The following is a 22,140-nucleotide window of genomic DNA, read 5'->3' as shown; positions in this document are numbered from 1 at the left end:
TGTGTACATGAGGCAGTTGTAACATTGCCTCAAGATTCCCAGATTCACTAGCTGGACTGGAGAGGAGACTGACAACTGATCTTTGGACATGCTAGAATAGTATTGGGAATTCCTTTATAATTGAAAAAAAGGGCCAATGTGGAACAAGGTACTCAAGGGGAGTTTGTGAGGGTGTAGTGCTTTTAATTTTTTAGTGCTGACTTATATAATTGCTTTAGTGAGCAAGTGCCAGGTAACTTAAATGCAATGTGTTACAGGTAACTTAAATGCAAAAATGACAAACAGTAACTTTCTTTCAAGTAAAACAAGGAAATAAGTACAGTAAGCAATGCAGATATCACTAGGGATCCACAGAAACGCTAAAAAGCCGCGTTTTAGGTGGAATTAGCATTTCAGGGAAATAACAATCAAACAACAACAAGCATACAAACAAAGCTAGATTCAGCAGGCCTGACACTGAGACACTGAGCCCTCAATCAGCAGTTCCCAACTTAGAAGTATGTAAGCTACCTGTCCTGCCACCACAGTGCAGGCCACAAACCTTCCTAATGTAAAACAACTGGTCTGAAGCCCAAGTGCTTAATCCAAAAGACTTAGAATGATAGCTACACTTTAATCAAGTTACTACCAAGCAGTAATAAATACAACTGAATACTTTAAAGAATGCCTGGATTAGTGCTCAAGTTATACAAACAAAGCTAGATTGAGCAGGCCTGGATCTAGTCTATGCTACAGCAAACAAGGTGTACCAATTTCTGTAAGAAGCAGTTCAAATATGCAGGCACTATAAGCCTTTAACCAGAAATTCCCAGCTCAGAAGGGCAGAGTCCAGCCTCTCCTTACACAAGAGTGCAGACCATGGGCCCTCTTAATGTAAAATAACTGGCCTGAAGCCCAAGTGCTTAAACCAGAATTAATACACTTTTAGAATAACAGACACTGAGCCCTCAATCAGCAGTTCCCAACTTAGAAGGATGAAAGCTACCTGTTCTGCCACTACAGTGCAGACCACAAACCTTCTTAATGTAAAACAACTGGCCTGAAGCCCAAGTCCTTAAACTAAAAGGCTTAGAATGAGTTACACCAAGCAGTAATAAATACAATTGAGTACTTTTTAAGATGACACAAAAGCAAAATAAAGTAGGAAGAAACACAAATACAGTAAAAGCAGATAACATTTTTTTTTTTTTTGCTGAAAAGTGATAATGACTCAGTGCTATATTGTAACAGCATTGTGATAATGATGTGCAAAATTACACATGCTCAGACACAGGTGATAATTGCTGCCCATCGCATAGGTATTCATGTCATTACCTTGTGCAGAAGTTAGGTAACAGACTCATTATCATCAGTAAAGAGAATACCTGACTAATTCAGTAAAATAGTATAACATTTAGATATTGAGCCCTTCCCCCCAGCTCTACATACTTTGTAAGGTATGAAAAAGCAGCCCAGTAAACAGGAACACCCCCCCCCATAAAAATCAAACAGATTTCCCTCAGCCTAAAGGTAAGGCAAGCTGCTTTTATAGTGTGGATAAGATGATTAGATTAGAATAATTATAGTATAAAAAACATAGTTCGAACAGCATATTCTATACAACCAGTGTTATATTTGGATGGAATAAAACAATACCAGAACATATGAACCAACTTCTGCTATGGGCATTCACAAATGAATAAGTTGTAAACAATAATTACAGAATGTTGTAAGTGCCTAATGAATTGAATAGTAATGATGAAGACTCTTGCTCAGTGTATCTTTCCCCTCCTTGCCAATCTGCCCCGATTTATCTCACCTGAAACATCATATATGATTTGTGAACCTCTGCTATTGTTTTATCATGAGAGCTGGCCCTCACATTGTAACAAGTAAATCTGGACATTAGTTCAACCCTAAATATCAGACTATTAAATGTGTCAATATGGTCTGGATTTGGAAAAGTGATTTATACTACAAATCAACAGCCATTTTTTAATCTTCTCTATTATTTCAGCTACAATTACAAATCAATATTCACCAAATCTTGATTTCTTCATCAATCTCAACACAAATGAACCATGATATCCACACTGCCTACTTGGATCTACTTGAGTCATTCAAATTACAACCAAACACTTTGGTTATGGGTGACTTTAACTACCCATCCATGGAGTGGGTAACCTGTATGTGTACTAACATGCTCGGCCAAAGATTCTTAGAGTTCATTAACTCCAGTGCCTTGGAATCCCCACAAAGGGTCCAAACATTCTCAATCTGGTACTCAGTAACATGGGAGATCCATTTACCACCACAAGTGTGGCCCCCCTGGTGAAGTCTGATCATAAAACAGTTTAATTCAAAGTACCGAATACATCAATCCCCCCCACCACCCAGGAGAAATTAAACTAAAAAACTCCTCCAAGGCCAACTACAGCATTAATAGCTTCAAAACACCCATCCTCTCTGACGGCAAGAACACCTATAATGGGATATACACCAATGCTCTGAATAAAAACCTATGCAATTGCACTGCCTAGGTTGATAGGACCAAAGCAACATCCTCTAAACAAAACAGCCTGTATGGTGGACATCTGCCATAAACAGGATATACAATAAGAGAAAGACATTTCTGCCTAAGAACATGAAGGAATATTCTCAGAATTGGAAGTGCATCCTCCTCAGCTTGAGCTAGCAAGTAAGACATCCTGTAAAGTCCTCTAAAGCAAACTATGAATCAAAATTAGCATCCCTATCTAAGGATAACCATAAGGCATTCCTTAGCTACATCTGAGACTAGGTGATCATATTTATGTAAAATATATAAAATAATTAAGACTATGCTCTCCAAATGAGCTCAGCTTTAACCACACTGGAAAAAAAACAATCCTTCAGTAACACTTGCTGGTAAGAACATGCACCAAAATGAAACATTCACCCAAGGGACCACTACAATAAAATGTTGAAGTGTGCATGAGCACCAGAATGAAATAGTTCCCAAAACAACCTTTCAGTGACACTTCCTGGCAAGAACATGCACCAAGGGACCCCTACAATAAAATGGCGAAGTATGCACAAGCACCAGAATGAAATATGTCCCCAAATGTCCCTTCAGTAATAATGCCTGGCATGTACATGCACCAAAATGAAACATTCAGTACAGGTTTAAACACTCCCTTACTTATATTTACTTTTAAAGTTGGGATAAAGGAGAATGTCACTTTTTAAAACCACAAAGGTCTGAAAGTGATCCTAATTAACTCTATAAATTTGAAAAGTGCCAGCTAAAACAAATAAAGGAATTAAAAAAAGACATCCAGATCTGAAATGCAAAATTTCTGATAAGAAAAGCAAACCCCACGTTGACAAAAAATGCATGCACATATCCATGGTAATAAATAAAAATATAAAACATCTGATACTGTAAAAAAAAAAAAAAAAACAACTTTTGACCTAGACTACAGTATCGACATCAAATAAAACCTACTAAACATAAAGAAATCTATTGAGCTGACAAACTCAATGGATCAGTCTACGCAGTATATTTTGTTTATATCACAAAAACCTGGCATTTTAACAGGGATGTGTACACTTTCACTGTATATACACAGACATGGAGATTACATGGAGGTACTGTATACAAGGGGAGCAGAGCCTTTTGGTAACAACAAGTAGAGGAGAGTATTGCTCATTATGACAGTTACATGCCTAGTGCAGGTGTAGTGGATGACAGAGTCAATACCAAATATATGCAAGAATCAAAATGAAACATTCCCCCCAATGACCTCTTCAGTAGTATATCCGAGTATACACAAGCTCTAAAATTAAACATTCCCCCCAATGACCTCTTCAGTAGTATATCCGAGTATACACAAGCTCTAAAATAAAACATTTGCCACAAGACCCCTTCAGTAGTACGACCAAGTATGCACAAGAACCAAAATGAAACATTCACCCCAATGACCCTTTCAGTGTTGATGACAAGCTGGAGATTGGAGGCCGGCAATATTACATAATGCTTCAAATAAGAATTCAGTAAATATGAGCAGAATAAATGTAACAACTAAATAAAATATACTCATGCCTAGGATTAGCCACTAAATGCAAAAGCATCTACAACAGCTAATGTAACAGGCTGAATACTCTAAAAAATGTGCATAAAACAGGTCCCCTACCTTTCTTCATGTCATCAAACACATACATTCATACACATCTTTTGATACTGCCTGCTGATCAGCTTCTTTCAAAACATACCTAATCCCCTTAGTTGATTTTCTAGTATTAAGCTACCCAATCCTCCTTTATAAGATTTTCTTTCAATCTGCGTGCCCAAAAAAGTTTTTCCATAAATATGAAAACATGCATTATCCACTATAAGGGGGAAACAGTACTTTTGTACCCTTTAGCCAAAACATTTCATACAACGTACAGGCAACTTTGACAATGTCTGCAAAAGAATCATCATTTATATCAGATTACTGACTACTGTCCTCATTTAGCTGTACTAATGCTGTATGAGGTAATTATTTCCATAATGGAGTCAATGGAGTCAATGAAATCACTCTATTCATTCAAAATAACATTCCCATATTGTTGCCCCAGTGAACTGCTGCAATAAGAAAAATAGTACCTTAATTTAATCTTGCAAAAGAAACTATTGAACATCCACCACAATTTTCTGTAATTTATGGAAGGACAACAGTGGGCACAAATGTAAAGCCCTATTGCATCACAGAGACATAGGCATTAATTTATAACACCGTCCACATTAACTATTTGTGGGCCATTTTTCATCAGCTTGTGATGTTGCATTGCTGACGATAACTTGCAGGGTTGCCTCAGTATAACAGGCAAACCAAGTTCCCCACCATCTTCCTCTGCCATAGTCTCCATACCTAATTATTGCAGACTAAATGAAAAGTAGACAATGTCTTAAATAGTCTATGGGTTTGTACAACCCCATTTACATAAGGGTACACAAACGGAAATAAATGTAATTCACTTACATAACCTCCTACATACTGGCATATGGGCGACAAAAGGGAAGACATTCTACAGCTCCCCACTCCTGCTTTTGCTATGATACACAAACGTCATTTTGAATCTTCAGCTGCCTCAGCAAGTCAGCAAAAAGGCTCCTCACTCCTTCAAGTAGCACTGTTAAGCCAAACTTGTTGAATGACATTTGGACAAACTCAACACCAACAGGTATTGGCCAGAATTAGTTTACCAAGCACAAAGTCGGTGGCGTTTTTAAAGCGGACAGTTTTTTGTTGATGACAACAGATGCCACAATCAAGGAAGATCTGGAATGCAGAGTATTATTTTTTTAAATGTGAAATACTCAGCTTTCTGCATTTAATACCTTTTTTGTTGTTGCTGAATCAAAAGAAGTTTACACACACTACTCAGTTCCATAGCAATGCTTTATAAGACTCTAACCCCTAAATCAACCCAAGTTTGATAATGCTAGCTAGAAAAACTAGTGATGTACAACTGTCACATAAAAAAAAATGCACATGAATGTCCATTGAATGTTTACTTACTCAGAGGGACACTAAAAAATATATTGACACATTCTGCCTGAAGGTTTAGTGCATTTTTTGTAAAGTAATAAAACTTTTCATCCTTTGCTGCAGCGAATATCACTTGCTTTTGCACAGCAATACCTCACAATAAGGCTCATGACCTATGGAAAGAGGATCCCTAAGTGCAGACAGTTTAGGGAGCCCAGAGGCTGTACCTGACAATCACATTGCTCTGTTATCTATGCGCTTGAAACAATTGCACCATAAAAGAGTCTATATATATATATATAAAAAACAAACAAAAGGAACAACCGTCAGAGCCAGCTGTAACAAAAATCCAGAGTGCTTGTTAATGCCTGCAGGGAATTACAAGCCTTGTTATTAAAAGATACAGCAGATAAACTTCCATTCAAGTGTACTATGAGCCGAGATGAGCACTTTTATTTTACATGGAGGTCGGGCTCATTTTTTTTTTGATGAAATGTTTAACCAGAAGTTCCCCTGAGGTGTTCTATCTCTACGAACCTTTGTGGCCATCTGGAATTCTCTGTAAAAGCAGGATGGGGCTCTCCTTCAAAGAGCAGCAAGGGACATGCTTCGGTCATTGTGCAAGTGTGACTTTTCTAACTTTACATGAAACTTAGTAGTACAAACCTTTTCAGGTGTGAGGCCAACAAGATGATCTGTTCTCTTCTCCTGTGTCCTGATCACAGACGGGAGAACCTTGAACTTGTCCGTGAAGAGATTTGCAAACTTTTATGTCCATTTTGAGTGAATATGAGCAGTATAATTTTAGGAAGCCACTTCACAGTATCTTACCTGCTAAAATTAAACACTACAGGGAAATCAAGGATTTCTTTGTCACTACTAAAACCTAAAGGTCACGTAACGCAAGTTATGTACGAATCTGATTGGCTGCCACCGCTTCATTTAGGAAACTCCTTGCTGTAATGATAAGAATACACAGGGTGCATTCCCACCTGATTTACTTATAAAAGTCCAATAGGACCATCAGGTAACTCCACTCTAAATCCTAAGTTGAGAAGGTAACCAACAACATTCAGTTACTTTCTCAACTTATTTTTCAAAAATACCTTCAAATTAGGGTTGTAAACTTACTTGCGTTGCTGGAAGGCACTCGGGGTTAACATAATGGAATTCTTATCTTCTCATGGCGTGCTCGGTGTTAAGCACAGAGGTGCCATGAGAAGGTACTCGGGGTTAATGAGTATTTACCACGTTAGCTGATAACATGATAATAAAGGCTAAACCTTTATTAAATACATCATGCTCAAAAGACATAAGATACCTGCACGATATATTAAATACTAAGTCCTCTCTGTTGTAGCCCACATTTTCTTGATCGTATTGCTGCTCCCTTGAGTCTCCACTTTGCTTTTCATCCTTCCACAATACCCCGGTAAACTCATTGACTGTTTGCGCTTCGCCCTGATGGGCAATGGAAGTGAAAAAAAAGTTGGACTGCCACAGCTGATACCTTTGGTCTCACTATCAATTCCTTATTCCTTCCTGGATCCTCCGGTTTACGAGAGGAAATATCTCCAATCATCATAGGAGGGTTCTTCACCTGGGGGCCTTCGGCTACAAGAGCTTCATAAACAGAAGTGTTATTACAATTGGCTGGAGACAACACTGAACTGGCCAATTGGGAGGTAGATGATATTGACATATTAATTTTTGGCACCAAACTAGTTGTTTCATTTAAAATATTAGTCCATACTGAATTACACTGGCTGTCAGAAAAAGCCTGCTAAGTGTCCATCCTTCTTGGCCATGTAAAAAACATGACCCCTCTCAAAATCAAGTGAATCACACTGGATTTTATTCTTTTTCTGCTGGATAAGCTTATGCTCATACAACTTGATATTTACCATTGAGTCATTAAGATGTAATTCAGCTCTTTCCATGCCCAATAATTCTTGCACTATATCATAGTTACCTTCTATCTCATTTGCTAATTTTTCTTCAATGGGCAAAAAGTATTCAGTTAGGAGTTGCATATAAGCAAAACTAGTTTCCAGGTTAATCTGCTGCCACTTGGCTAGTAGCTCTGGATGCGACTCACCATAGGTCGGCATGGTTAGTACCCTAAGTCCTCGAGGAATAATTCTAAGTGTACAACATGCCTCTAAATGTAACTGTTGGAGTTGCAGCCTCTTAAGCTGATACATGTCATCTTCAAATATCCGTGTAACATCACGTAATTTGTGTACCTCATTCACATCCAGAGGAACATTATTAGATTTACATATATTAGTCTCAAGTAACAAAGGATTCACATTCATATGTAAAGCTCTTTTCAGGGAATCTCTAAAGGTTCCTGTATTATACACCAGACCTTCATTAATATTCCCATTGATAAGTCCTTCTGCCATACTCCCCTCGAGGTGAAAAACAAGTAGTACGAACAAAAGATAAATGCCACCAGGGGATAACCTCCATAATGTCAGTCAATTAGTAAAATCCAAAGAAATCAATAAGGCAGTAGACTATTTACTCCTATTAAAGTGTTGTGAATAATTTTATACTTCATGCCTGCTGTGTCTTTCTTTGGATTATATATATATATATATATATATATATATATATATATATATATATATATATATATATATATGTGTGTGTGTGTGTGTGTGTGTGTCTGTGTGTGTCTGTGTGTGTATAGGGAGAGAGAGAGCGAGAGAAAGAAAGAAAGTGGGCTAACTCTCTCATCATTTCTGTCATCATTTCATATCTTCTTAACCTAATTCTTCCTCTCCCATGGCTTTTATCTAATTCAGTTCCTGAAAATGTATTGCTTATCAATTCTGCCTTACTATCTGTGTACCCTCCCACTTTACTATCTCTTTTGGTGTTACAGCCTATTCTACTTTTATTTCATATTAAAGGAAATGCAGCCAAATTATGTGCTCTATGATCTTGTTTTCCAGGCTGTATTTGAACAAACTTGATGGCATCCATGTTCTGCAGAATTGTCACTCAAACCTAAGGCACCTTAACCTCTTTATGTGCCACTGAAAACAAAACACAGGACTAAGAAATGCCCAAGTTACATTTCTGATTTTAGAATGACTCCCAACAGAGCTAAAAGCTTCCTAACCCTGAAGAACTCATAGAGACTGCTACCTCCTAAAACTAATTCCTCTTGTAACTTGGGCTTCACCTCCCTACAGATGACTGAGTGTGAAAAGGATGGAATTGTAACTCATCACAAGTGGGTGTGTTAAAGTTCATTTAGTGCTTTACTTACAGGAAATCATTACTAGAGTTGTTATTTTTGCAGTACTGGGTAGCCTCCACATGGGGGTACACAGAAGAAGCTCTCTACTCACTCCCCTGGTCTTTATTCCATTCCTTCCTATAGGATACTCAATACAGAATACATTTTTTGTCTAAGATAGTAATGGCAGTGCTTGTTTCTCACTCGTGACATTTCTACAGTGGCAATGGAGAGAGAAAAGTTGCTTTAACTAGAAAATTTCAAATATTGCCCCTTTACATTTTGTACTTCAGATATCTGAGACAGTTATTCTTTATTCCTTCCTACTAAACTTCACAGCAAGAATGTAAGGTGTCTTTAAATCCGGACCTTGAGGTGTTCTTTCCCCTTCCTCTCTTTTTACCTTTACACAATGTTGCTTTTACACATGGTACACTGTGTTTGCTGTATAACTGTCTCATTGCTTTATGATTAGTGTACTTTTCGAAGTTTCACATTCTACTAGGTGTATTGCACATTATCCATATGGGCATTGGTAAGGGTACTGGTGTCATTTCTGTATCCTTGGTGAAACTGAAAGGAGAATAAAAGTAATACTCAGAATAATGATGCTAAAAGTGCAACACTGGGAATGTATACCAAGGCTGAATTTGCAGTGTCTTAGATAATTTTCCCTACTCCTGTGTCCAGCAGTTTCAGAATTAGTCTATACATGTAGCAATGGGTTGGTGGGAGACAGCCTTCCACATTTGGAAGGTACTGATGTCAGACTCACCACCCTGAATAAAAGTGCTTTAATGGTAAATAGTAGTATTGGAGATGGTTATCAACTACCTAATATTTCAATATACTGATTATTGTATATTACTAAGTTTTGATGATGTCCCTGAGTTTATTACACTTTATTTACTACGTCTTCATTACTGTAGAGTTTTTATGGTACTTTCTGACCCAGAATCATGACTGAAGAAAGTGTACTTTGGATCAATCCAGTCATTCTGTTTGAGAAAAAAAAAAAACAAAAACAAAAAGCAAAACAAAACAAAAATAATATAAACAAGCAAACCATTAACATTTATTTGAAAAGTATTGATTAACATTTGTTCTGCCACTGCCACATCAACATTCTTAATATAACATTCTGTACTTCTGTTTTGGAGATATTCTTCTTATAGCTTGCTCATCCATGGATATACTCTTGTTTCTGTCACATATCCTGGTTTACTCTCTTACAAAAATAATTGGAGCTTCCCTTGCATTTATTCATGTAGGTACATAGGTATTTAACAGGCTATCGATCTGTGAAGATCTTAAGAAGCCTAGCTTTATATTCGCACAGTTGTTTTTAGCTTGTATATGTTGTATATGAATAACCCAGAGATGGGCTGAACAAGGATTTGTTGGGACATTTGCATTATTCTCCTATCCATGTGGGACAGGGGTGCTAAATCAAGAGTGAATTTGTGGTTACCCATCCATTCACTCAAATTATGTTTGAATTGAGTAAGAGAAATACTTTGCTTTATGTGGAGTGGAAGATAGATCCATAGAGATGGTATTCTCTGTGATACATACTTATCCCTCCAAAATGTTTTATTTCTGTTGTAGAAGAGATTAAGATCCCTTGAGTGGGTACTCACACTGTCATTGGACTTGTGAAAGGTACATAGTAATAGAGGCATTATACTCATTCTTTGGCCTGAGTGCCAAGTACAGTGAAACTATCTCATGTCTGGATGTGAATGCAATACCGTTAGATAAGCTGTGTGTCACGCACACACACACACACACACACACACACACACACACACACACACACACACACACACACACATATACCAGTTGTATGCATACCCCTTAGCTGGCCATATTTCAGTACCTGGATGAAATCTTCAATCAGAAATTCATAACATCAGTTATGCACATTGCATGCTAATGATCATTATTAGGGAGATGAGATGCATTTTAATAAAACAGTATCATAAATAATTAACCTACAGTAGCCAGGTTTTTGTGGGATTAATAAATATTGGCTCTATTGAAGTAATGATGTAAATGCATACATACTACAGTCTTGCTGGTAGTGCTAACTGTAAAGAATGTATTTGACATGGTACAACAACCCCTTTTTTGTTGGTTTGTTTCTGGTCATCTTCAGCTGATGTTAATCAAAGGTTTCTCACTGATATAGTGAGGCATCCCCAGGTCACAGTAGGCTGCTAGAATCAATTTCCTACCTTTTAAGGAGGTCCAGCTAAGTTGTCTACTTTACCCAAATTTATTATTTTTTTCAATAGGATACAGGTAGCACAGCCTTATGATAATCCACAGGTTAAAACATGATCTATCAACTGGAGATTAGTACTACAAGACTCTCTTTAGGAGGATGATTTACTGTTTGCCTTCACAGTCTTAGTATAATTTTTTTCCTCAAGCAATAACAATTTTTGGAATTCTACAGGAATCATATATTAATCCTGAATAAAAAAAAATAAAAATTATATGAGTGCAATACCAACCAGCACAAGTCTAGAAGAACACATACTTTTATGTGGTTCAATTTTGACACTGAAATCTCTTTGTGTAAAATCACAGTCAGCTTGAATATATGGGTAGATGTACCTTAGAACCTTCCACTACAGAAGCTGTGTTAAAGTCTCAGATACTCCATGAATGATAGGGCCATCAGAAGGAAGCAGCAATTATTAGTTTGGCCAACATCCTTTGATGGAGCTAATCATAGTAGGTTAAGAACATTATTGTTGTCCACAGGCTCTCAAAGGCAAGTGCTGCAGAGTCCCTTTGCTATTACAGTACTGGGTGTTTATGTTAAGATCCATGTCATTTATTCTTACTTCCTTCCTTTTACTATTTATTTAGGAGATGTGGAAGGCATGCAATCATTTCCTGAGAAAAGTCATTATAAGATTTACTTGAGAAAAACAATTAAGATCAGTTAAACAGACCCTTCAGCAGTAAAGAATTGTATTTAAAAAAAGGTTGGATGTGATTTTTTTGCATGATTTTCTAAATTATTGTGTACAATTAAACTGATGAATTATATAGATTTTCTTTCAGCAAATTACAATTAGCAGTCTGCAATTGATTCCAATGGCAGATCTCTTTAGACCGTATGACTTAAATCACCTGTTGACAGTGTTATGAACTGCTATTCATTAAACACTGGCAGACCACAAAAGCACAGGTATGAAGTACTGAGAAACTGCTGATGTCCCTGCACAAGCCAATATAAGTGGAATGCCCCAAATATATCTGTGAATCAGCTGCAAGTAGCTTTCATAGCACAAATGCACCCAGCTCATCCCACCATCAGCCACAGGTACCTCACAGGTCTTATCCCTGCTATTGGGAATGAATACAATATGACCCCCGTGTCTGTATGGGAATAGCCACAGAATGCAGCATGCTAAAGAGGTGTCCCATGCAGGTGTGTCCCTAGCTGTAAGCAGCACGCTACCAGCATCCACACCAATGGATCAATAAGGACAGAAACTATTGACATTAACACATTGCACACCTACCCTGTCACCCTAGGGGAATATAGTGGCTTGCAGCCTGGAACTGTAGGAGTGACACAATGCACTGGCCTGTTACAGATGGCCTGCATCACTACCAAATGCCCCACAGTCCTTTGTCAAAGGCCTGTGTCTCACCCATACTGCCAATGTATGTTATCTCATGGACTCACAAATAACAACATAACACACTCAACAGAACACACATGCAAGGCTATGTCGACAAATCCCAGTAGCATGTCCACCATGTCCTACTGCATGGACTGTGGACCAACCCCTAAATACTGCTGGCATGAAGTGATATCTATAGGGATACTTATCAGATAACATTTGCATAATGTTCGGAAGAGGATAGAATAATGGGGGGGGGGGTAGAAGCATGGATGCCATGGAGTGTGTGAAACCTGAAACTCAGATGTGTGCACATACTATCCCAGCCTGCAAACACAGGAATGGGTGGTCACAAACCTGCTCATAAACCACAATGTGAAGGGGTAATGACCAGAAATATGAGCCCTGTCTCTGAGTAACCTGTGTGAATCTGTACAGCTATGAGGTATGGCCACAGCGGGATAAGGCCATACTGTCATGTCGTTGGATGTACAAGCATGGGATCCTTAGTCATCACAGCCAAGGTGTTGAACTATTTACACAGACCCATCAGCAAGTGTCTGCAGCTCCCCCTCCAGAATGGCATGATTGTGGAAGAATACGTAGGCTGCAGACCACAATACTGGACACAACTTCATTTATCTTGTATTCCCCAGGAAATTACTGTGAGCAAATATGTATATCTGTCAGTAGTTGATGACATAAAACATCACAGTGTAAAACAGTGCATGTTTCTGAATATCTCTGCTAACACCAAAACCATGTAGCAGAAGCAGCACAAACACAATTAGTTACAGTATCCCACTATCCTTTGCTTATTGTGACCCCATATTGTCAACTGATCTACAAATATCCTGCAGAAACAAGTTGCTAGCTGTAGGAGTAGAACACAAATGCCTGCACTGGAGTACAGCCTACCTGGAATGGATTCACACAGCCAATACTGAAGGTCATACAGGGTATGCTCCCATACTCAGAGAAATGAAGCTCGTGTCTAACAACAAAATACTGAAAGGTCATACTGGGCATGCTCCCACACTTAGAAATGAAGCCCATGTCTGGCAACACCAGTGGACTATACATTTCTGTCAGTCACAGATTTCTGTGCACACACTCCACATTGCACACCAGTCATGCTTTGCATACACATCAGATAGGAATACACACATATATCCAAGGACAACACACTATAATAGGCAAAACATACACATACATAGATGTGTGGAAGAGAGTGGTAGACAGTGACAAAGAGCTTCCCATCATGAGGCCTGTCCCACCCAGCACACATCCAATTGGCCAGTACCACATGATGTACAAATGTCTATCACTATAGACAATTGCTTCTGGTATCCCTCAGCACTATAGTGTCTGTGGTGCTTGTGATAACTGTGTAATATGGCTGTACAATACATTATTCATCTAGCAGCTGTATACATGTTCCTGGTACATGTAAACCTGTGTGTGACTGAGTGTTGTGTGTGTGCTTCCAGATGAATGTTTTACATCCCATTCACACACACTGCACTCCCCATTGCCCTACTTTGGCAAACCTGCTGATGTCATTCCCCTTGAAATACAACTTTGGGGAAAGAGTAGCCCTATAAGCTCTGTGGCACATGCTATAACTTTGTAATGCTATAGTGTGATGTACTAGTTAGATAGGAGTTCTAATCCCAGATATTGCAACTATGAGACTGTGTGTGTGTGTGTGTGTGTGTGTGTGTGTGTGTGTGTGTGTGTGTGTGTGTGTGTGTGTGTGTGTGTGTGTGTGTGTGTGTGTGTGTGTGTGTGTGTGTGTGTGTGTGTGTGTATGTGTGTGTAGGGATCAATGCTTCTTAGGCCATTCACAGTCACTACACTATCTATTGCCCTACTCTGGCAAGCCTGCTGATGTCATTCCCTTTGAAATACACCTTTGCAGAAGGGCTAGCCCTATAAGCTCTGTGGCATGTGCTATAAATGCATAATGCTGTAGTGTGATGTACTAGTTAGGTAGGAGTTCTAATCCCAGACATGACAACTGTGAAGCTCTGTGTGTATTTGTTTGTCTGTGTAGGGATCAATGCTTTTGAGGCCATTCGCAGTCACTACACTTTCCATTGCCCTACTTTGGCAAGCCTGCTGATGTCATTCACCTTGAAATACACCTTTAGGGAAGGAGCAGCCCTATAATATCTGTAGCGCATGCTATAAGTTTGTAATGCAGTACACTGTAGTAGCAATACATAGCTAGGTAGGGGTTTGAATCTCAGCACTGACAAGTGTGTGTGTGTGTGTTTGTATCCTGTGTGGAGGTAGCTGTGATTGTGTAGTAACAGGACTCATTGTGGGGTGGGTTTTGCAAATTTCTTATATTGAGGACCCATTATATGTCACAGTGTCCACCTTACAAGGACAACAGATGTCAAACAGCAGAGAGGCTGGTGTAGACAATCAATACCCCTATATGTGACATTATGGATTGAGGAACAATATAGGCAACCCTTGTATTACCCGGAGAACACGCTACACCCATGTCTCATACACAAAAACACTTTGCTAGGCAACATCACTGTGTTGGTAGTTCCCTGCATATTGTCCACAGATAGTAACCACTGTATGATTGCAGTGGACTACAGAGGACATGGCACCCTGTCCCATCCCTAAAATAGGAGAATATTTGCTTACAGTGGTCTTTTGCTATGTTCCTCACTGGACGACTGCAACAACTGTAGAGTCAGCAAATGTAGCCCACAAAGGAAATACCATGCCTTATACACATGCCCTGTATGGACAGATGCCACTAACACAAGTGAATACCTGTATCATGCTGTCAATGTAGGTGCAGGATCAACCTCAGTTCCATAGCCAGTTCTCACCACATGAGGTCAGGAATGCCACATCAGATGATAACAATCTGTCCACACAACATGCCCCAGACACCCCAGGTATACTTTCACATGTCACAGAACATGCATGTGGGACATGTGCACATCCCAGACACCATCCATGTTATGGAATATAGAACGCATACATGGCAAGCATTACACAGCACTGGCCACCCACAATAGTAACCCAGATGAGTGGATGGTGAATAGAATCTGACGTCTCTTTTGACAACATACAATATGAAATGCTTTAGATATATAATTCTATTGAACAACATATTGGAAGGCTTAAAGTAGGTAAAACGACTAAATTGGAGAGAGACCTTAACCAATATGCTAATGGTTTAGCATATCCTAAACCCCCTGGGGTTCAAAGAAGGAATTAACCGTATGTATATAAAAACAAATTAAATAAAGATAATATGGCAGATGAACCCAGAGATTTGAATCAACATAGGAATTTTGTGGAAGAAATCGACCTAACATATGATGATGAATTCCCAGAGTTAAGAAGATCGGAAAGACTTAAAAATAAAAATCCACATTTCAATCATTCAACAGCGGGGTTTCAAGGAGCCAAACTGAAGGACAAATATTGGAGAACTTGAGTAGTTCACGTTTGATGAACTCAGATGAATTATATGTTGGGCATGATTTGTTAATAGATGTTAACAATATAAGGATGGATGATGATTTATTATGTATGAATTCAGAAGATTTTAATGTATGTAGAAAGGAAGTTGATTCTAAAACCATTTATGGGAAAGTAGGAAACGATGAAGATTATAAACATATTATAACTAATGAAAGAGGTGATTTTAAAGTTTTTGTCAGAGCTTGAAATAACTCAAGATATAGCTAATTTGTTAGCTAAAGGGTATACCTTTGTTCCATCGAAGCCCTTTGATTTCACTACAGTTGTGATTGATTTAAAACTATTTTTATGGAAAATCAACTTTTCCTTGATATACCATGATAAAATTTATAATAAATCCAGTAAATTTAATATTAGTAATACATTTAATCCACTGCTGCATCCGAAACTTTTATTGTATGAGAAAATGTGTGAGTATCAATTGAAATGTTTAGATAAATATGGGAAAGTAGCTATTAGTGAATCTAATTTATCTTTTGAAGAACAAAACATTTTAATGAATTTGAAAAAAACAAGAAGTTAGAGTCATGAAGCCAGATAAAGGAGAGGGAGCCATTATAATGAATAATGAAATTTATAAATATAAGTTAAATTCAATTTTGGAAACCGATACATATGAACAGATATCTATTAATGAATTAAATATAGCTTATAGAAAAACAATTTCTCAATTATATGATTTATTTTTAGAAAAACAGATAGATATTAATTTGCTTAATTATCTTAATATTATTTCTCCCAGAATTCCAATATTTTTCGGGAACCCAAAAATTCATAAAAATATGAGCGATCCACCGATGAGACCATTAGTCGATGGTCAGAATTCTATTACATCAGCTTGCACTAAATATGTTGATTATGAATTAAAAAGATTATTAAGAATGAAGAACATATATGCAAAGATTCATGGACATTTTTACAGCGCATGAATGAGGTTCAGTTCGATGAGGAAGATATTTTGGTGACTATAGATATATGCAATCTATATACTGTTATCCCTCAAACAGTAGGACTTGAATGAATTAATGAATTGTTATTCCAACGAGGTTTAAATCAAGAACTAATTAATTTGATAATAGGACTTCTTGAAATCATTCTAAATAATAATTTTTTAACTTTTGATAAAAAATATTCCTTACAGAAAAAAGGTATAGCAATGGGCTCCCCTTGTATGGGCACATATGCAAATCTCGTAATGGCTTTCCTGGGAGAAAAAATATATTTTTAATAGTCAATATTCTAAATATATTAAATCTTATCATCGGTTCCAAGATGATGTTTGTCTTATGTGGAATGGTACTTTGGAATTTTTAGATGAATTTTTAATTTATATTAATCAAACTACAGATTTTTAAATTTACCTGGTATATTAATGAAAATAGTATTAATTATTTAGATGTACAGCTTACCAAAGATTTACAAAATGCAACATATATTGCAAGTATTTATAGAAAAAAATCATATTCGAACAGTTTCCTTCACTATAATAGTTCTCATCCTGAACATCAGAAAAAATCTGTAGTGAAGGGACAATTGGTTAGAGCTGCTCGTATGATTACTAATTTTGATGAATTTTTAATAGAATGTGAATTTTTAAGAACTATGTTTATTAATAAATGTTACCCAGAGACATTAGTAGATTCATTAATATTAGAAGTAACAAATAAGAGAAAAATGGGCATTTTAAGCTTATTTTGAGAAAGCAAATTGTGCTAGAGACTATTGATCAAAATAATATACTTAGTATAAATGAAGATTATAATATTAATGGCCTAATTAATAACGGAAAGAAAGATTTTACTAAAGCTTTAATAATTACTTATTCTCAAGAACATCATTTATTAAGAGAAACATTTTATGATAGTTGGACAGTTCTTATGGATGATCCACAATGTAAAAAAATATTTATCTGATCTACCTAGAATAGTGTATAGAAAAAAAAGATGTTTTAAAGATATATTAAGAAATGGATCCAATATAACAACTAATAAAAGTTTAAATATGAGAATGAATAAATGTTGATCTTGCAATTGGTGTTATAAAATTAAAGAAGGCAATAGTTTTTTTCTGAGAAATAAAAAATATTTTTTAAAAAGTAAATATAATTGTAAGTCCAGAGCAATAGTCTATCTAGCCATGTGTAATTCTTGTCCTATATTTTATACAGGAAAAACAGAGAGAATGTTATCGCAAAGAATTTATGAACATGAATATTCTATAAAGAAAAATAAATTAAATAATGCCCTTGCGAAACATATCAATGAGTATACAAATCATCAATTTTATTTTATGGTTATTGATCATGTTGAAATAGATGATAAATGCCCATGGGGACTTTTTTAGAGAAAAAAGAGTTACAATGGCAAATTAAATTGCAGGCTGATTCATGGCCAGGAATAAATGAACGTAGTTCAATAACGCCAATTCTAAAATTAAAAGCACTAGATAGGAAGAAAATTAAAGATTAATCTTTTTATATAATATAATATAATATAATATTATTTATAAAATTAGGAAATTTATAATAATAGTAATGTATGTATTTATAAATATTCATAAATATTTATTTATAATTTATGTATGTTTATAAATTATTTATTAGGATTTTAAGAATTAATAATTTATTCCCATTTTATATATGTTTTATATGCATAATATATAAATTATTTTATTTATTTAATTAAGTATTCATTCCACATGATAAACAGAATTTGATCGAATATGTTTTTTATTCAGTTCTTTATTCTATTTCCACATTTTTATTAACTAGGCATGTGCAAGTTTAAAATGGTTATTTGGCGGGCTTTTTCAAACTTATAGGAAGTTATAAAAGGAAGTGATGTAATATGAAGGTTGTCTGATGAAGTTTAATACTAATTAAACGAAAGCGCTTACAGTTTCTATATCGTGAACAGTTTTTAAATCGTTTTCTAACATTGTTTGTTAATTTAATAAATTATTCATTGGATTTCTAGCTGGTGGCTTTTCACTTGATTTTTGTTTGAGTTTAGTTTGTTTTTTGGATAATGCTGTAGTGTGATGTACTAGTTAGGTAGGAGTTCTAATCCCAGACATGACAACTGTGAAGCTCTGTGTGTATTTGTTTGTCTGTGTAGGGATCAATGCTTTTGAGGCCATTTACAGTCACTACACTTTCCATTGCCCTACTTTGACAAGCCTGCTGATGTCATTCACCTTGAAATACACCTTTGGGGAAGGAGCAGCCCTATAATCTCTGTAGCACATGCTATAACTTTGCAATGCAGTACACTGTAGTAGCAATACATAGCTAGGTAGGGGTTTGAATCTCAGCACTGACAAGTGTGTGTGTGTGTGTGTTTGTATTCTGTGTATAGGTAGCTGTGATTGTGTAGTAACAAGACTCATTGTGGGGTGGGTTTTGCAAATTTCTTATATTGAGGACCCATTATATGTCACAATGTCCACCTTACAAGGACAGCGGATGTCAAACAGCAGAGAGGCTGGTGTAGACAATCAATACCCCTACATGTGACATTATGGATTGAGGAATAATACAGGTAACCCTTGTATTACCCAGAGAACACTCTTCACCTATGTCTTACACACAAAACACTTTGCTAGGCAACATCACTGTGTTGGTAGTTTCCTGCATATTGCCCACAGATAGTAACCACTGTATAATTGCAGTGGACTACAGAGGACATGGCACCCTGTCCCATCCCTAAAATAGGAGAATAATTGCTTACAGTGGTCTTTTGCTATGTTCCTCACTGGACGCCTGCAGCAACTGTAGAGTCAGCAAATGTAACCCACAAAGGAAATGCCATGCCTTATACACATGCCCTGTATGGACACATGCCACTAACACCAGTGAATACCTGTATCATGCTGTCAATGTATGTGCAGGATCAACCTCAGTTCCATAGCCAGTTCTCACCACATGAGGTCAGGAATGCCACATCAGATGATAACAATCTGTCCACACAACATGCCCCAGACACCCCAGGTATACTTTCACATGTCACAGAACATGCATGTGGGACATGTGCACATCCCAGACAGCATCCATGTTATGGAATATAGAATGCATACATGGCAAGCATTACACAGCACTGACCACCCACAATAGTAACCCAGATGAGTGGATGGTGAATAGAATATCCACCTGTCTGGGCCAGTCCAGTGACTAAACCCCTGAGCCACACTGCAGACCATTGTCATGTGGCCTGATGCCAGGGTATACCTTTTGCCTAGCCTTGTACAACCTTCTTGCGCAGTCAACCACTACACTCCTGTGAAGCAATGAACCCATGCATGTCAGTACTGGCAAATCTGTGGTGTGAGTGTGTGCATGTGTGTGCATGTGTGTGCATGTGTGTGTGTGTGTGTGTGTGTGTGTGTGTGTGTGTGTGTGTGTGTGTGTGTGTGTGTGTGTGTGTGAGTGTGTGTATGTGTATGAAGATTAATGATTTGGAAGCCATTCACACTTACTACACCTCCCATTGTCATACTGAAGCATGCCATCTGATGTCAGTCACCTTGACAAACCCTTTGCCCATATAGCAGCCTGATAACCTCTGTGGCACAAGTGATACCTGCATAATACTGTAGTGTAGCAAACTAGTTAGTTAGGAATTCTAATCATGTCCCTGCCAACTGTGATAATGTGTGTGTCCCTGAGAGAGTGTGGTTGTGTCTTCCTTGACACCTGCTTTTGTGGACAGGCACATGTACTACACTTACCTTATCCCTCCTTTATCACTGCTGCTGATGTCACTCACCTTCAAAGATACATTTGGACATCTCTCCAACATGTAAGCTCTGTGATGCATGCAATAACAGCATAAAAATGTAATAGCAATACAAAATAAGGCAGGGGTTTGAACCCCTGTACTGGTAAGTGTGTGACACAAACATGCTTAGCTCTTACTCTCCTACCCCCTTCCTTTCTTACTTTGTCTCTGTCTGTCTCTCTCACTCCCTCACTAGTGGATGTGGAAAAGTATGCCTGCTTTGCTTAGGCAGCAGCTTGTGTTTTGTAAGTGATGCTCATGATCAGCTGATAGCCTGTGCAATAATTGCAGTCCCACACTAGCTGATTGGATGTGGAGCAGCTGGGGTAACATTCCCATAGCCAATTGCATGTAAACAAACTCCTATAACTAGGAACACCATGTGGGTGTTGGTCCTTTTCAATCACTGTGAGCAGGAGTTCATGTCGATGTTTTGCAAACAGCATCAAGGATGGTAGTGGGATATAACTAAGAAATCCAAACAAAGGTGCCAAAGGACCAAGGAAGCACTTTAGGTAACTCCACTAAAAGTTTATTCAAATATTCCACTTAAAAACGTAGAAAGTACTAAAATAAATTAACGCTCTTATAACATCAACTGTAAAATATGCGTTTTCGTCCATACACATAGGACTTCATCAGATAAATGCTTTTAGTTCACATTTGCACTTATATAACTTAGTTTAATGATGTAATTAGTAAAAAAAACAATAGAACAGCTTCAATTAATTCAAACTGACAAATCAGTAACATCCTACTAGTTAATATTCATGCCTATCTTGTTCAGGGAGTGTCTTCATACCATATAAGGTTTACACTTTTATAACCCTTTTTCTTATAGTGGAACAATATTTAATAATCTAATAAATCTCATAATAAATACTTTGATTTGAAAAACTAGCAGATAAGTGAGTGATAAATAATATAAATATGTAAATATACACTTAATATAGTTTTAAAATCTCAATGTGTTAAAAACCATGTAAAACTTCTTGTTAGGAAACTGAAGTAATCAAATACTATATAAGGGCGCCCTCTAGTGAGTCCATAAGGAAGTGTACTGAGACAAAATTCTAAATCTTCAAAGCCCTCAATTTTAACAGTGAAGAAATTGACAACGTGTCGTTTAACCCAGGTTTACTACCAGCCTCTAGGTTAATTTGCCACCATAGCTCTTTACTCTCCAAAATCTCTTCCCAAGGTCCACCTCTTGTGTCCGGTCTTATTTGTTCTAGTACAAAAAATTTGTATTTATATTCCTTGCAGGTCTGAGAGTGTCTAAACAGTGCATTAGTTGATTTGCCCTTCCCAATATCATAAAAATGTTCATACATTCTCCTCTTTAGACCTCTCTCAGTTTTGCCCACATAGAAACTCTGGCATTTTTTACATATTGCCAGATAAATCACCCCTTTACTTTCACAATTGTAGAAACCTATACTTCTTAG

The sequence above is a fragment of the Protopterus annectens genome, chromosome 13.part0 (assembly GCF_019279795.1).
Source record: "Protopterus annectens isolate FY-2018-M chromosome 13.part0, PAN1.0, whole genome shotgun sequence".
NCBI lineage: Eukaryota > Metazoa > Chordata > Ceratodontiformes > Protopteridae > Protopterus > Protopterus annectens.
The sequence above is the reverse complement of the archived record's forward strand: the minus strand, read 5'-3'. Positions refer to the sequence as shown.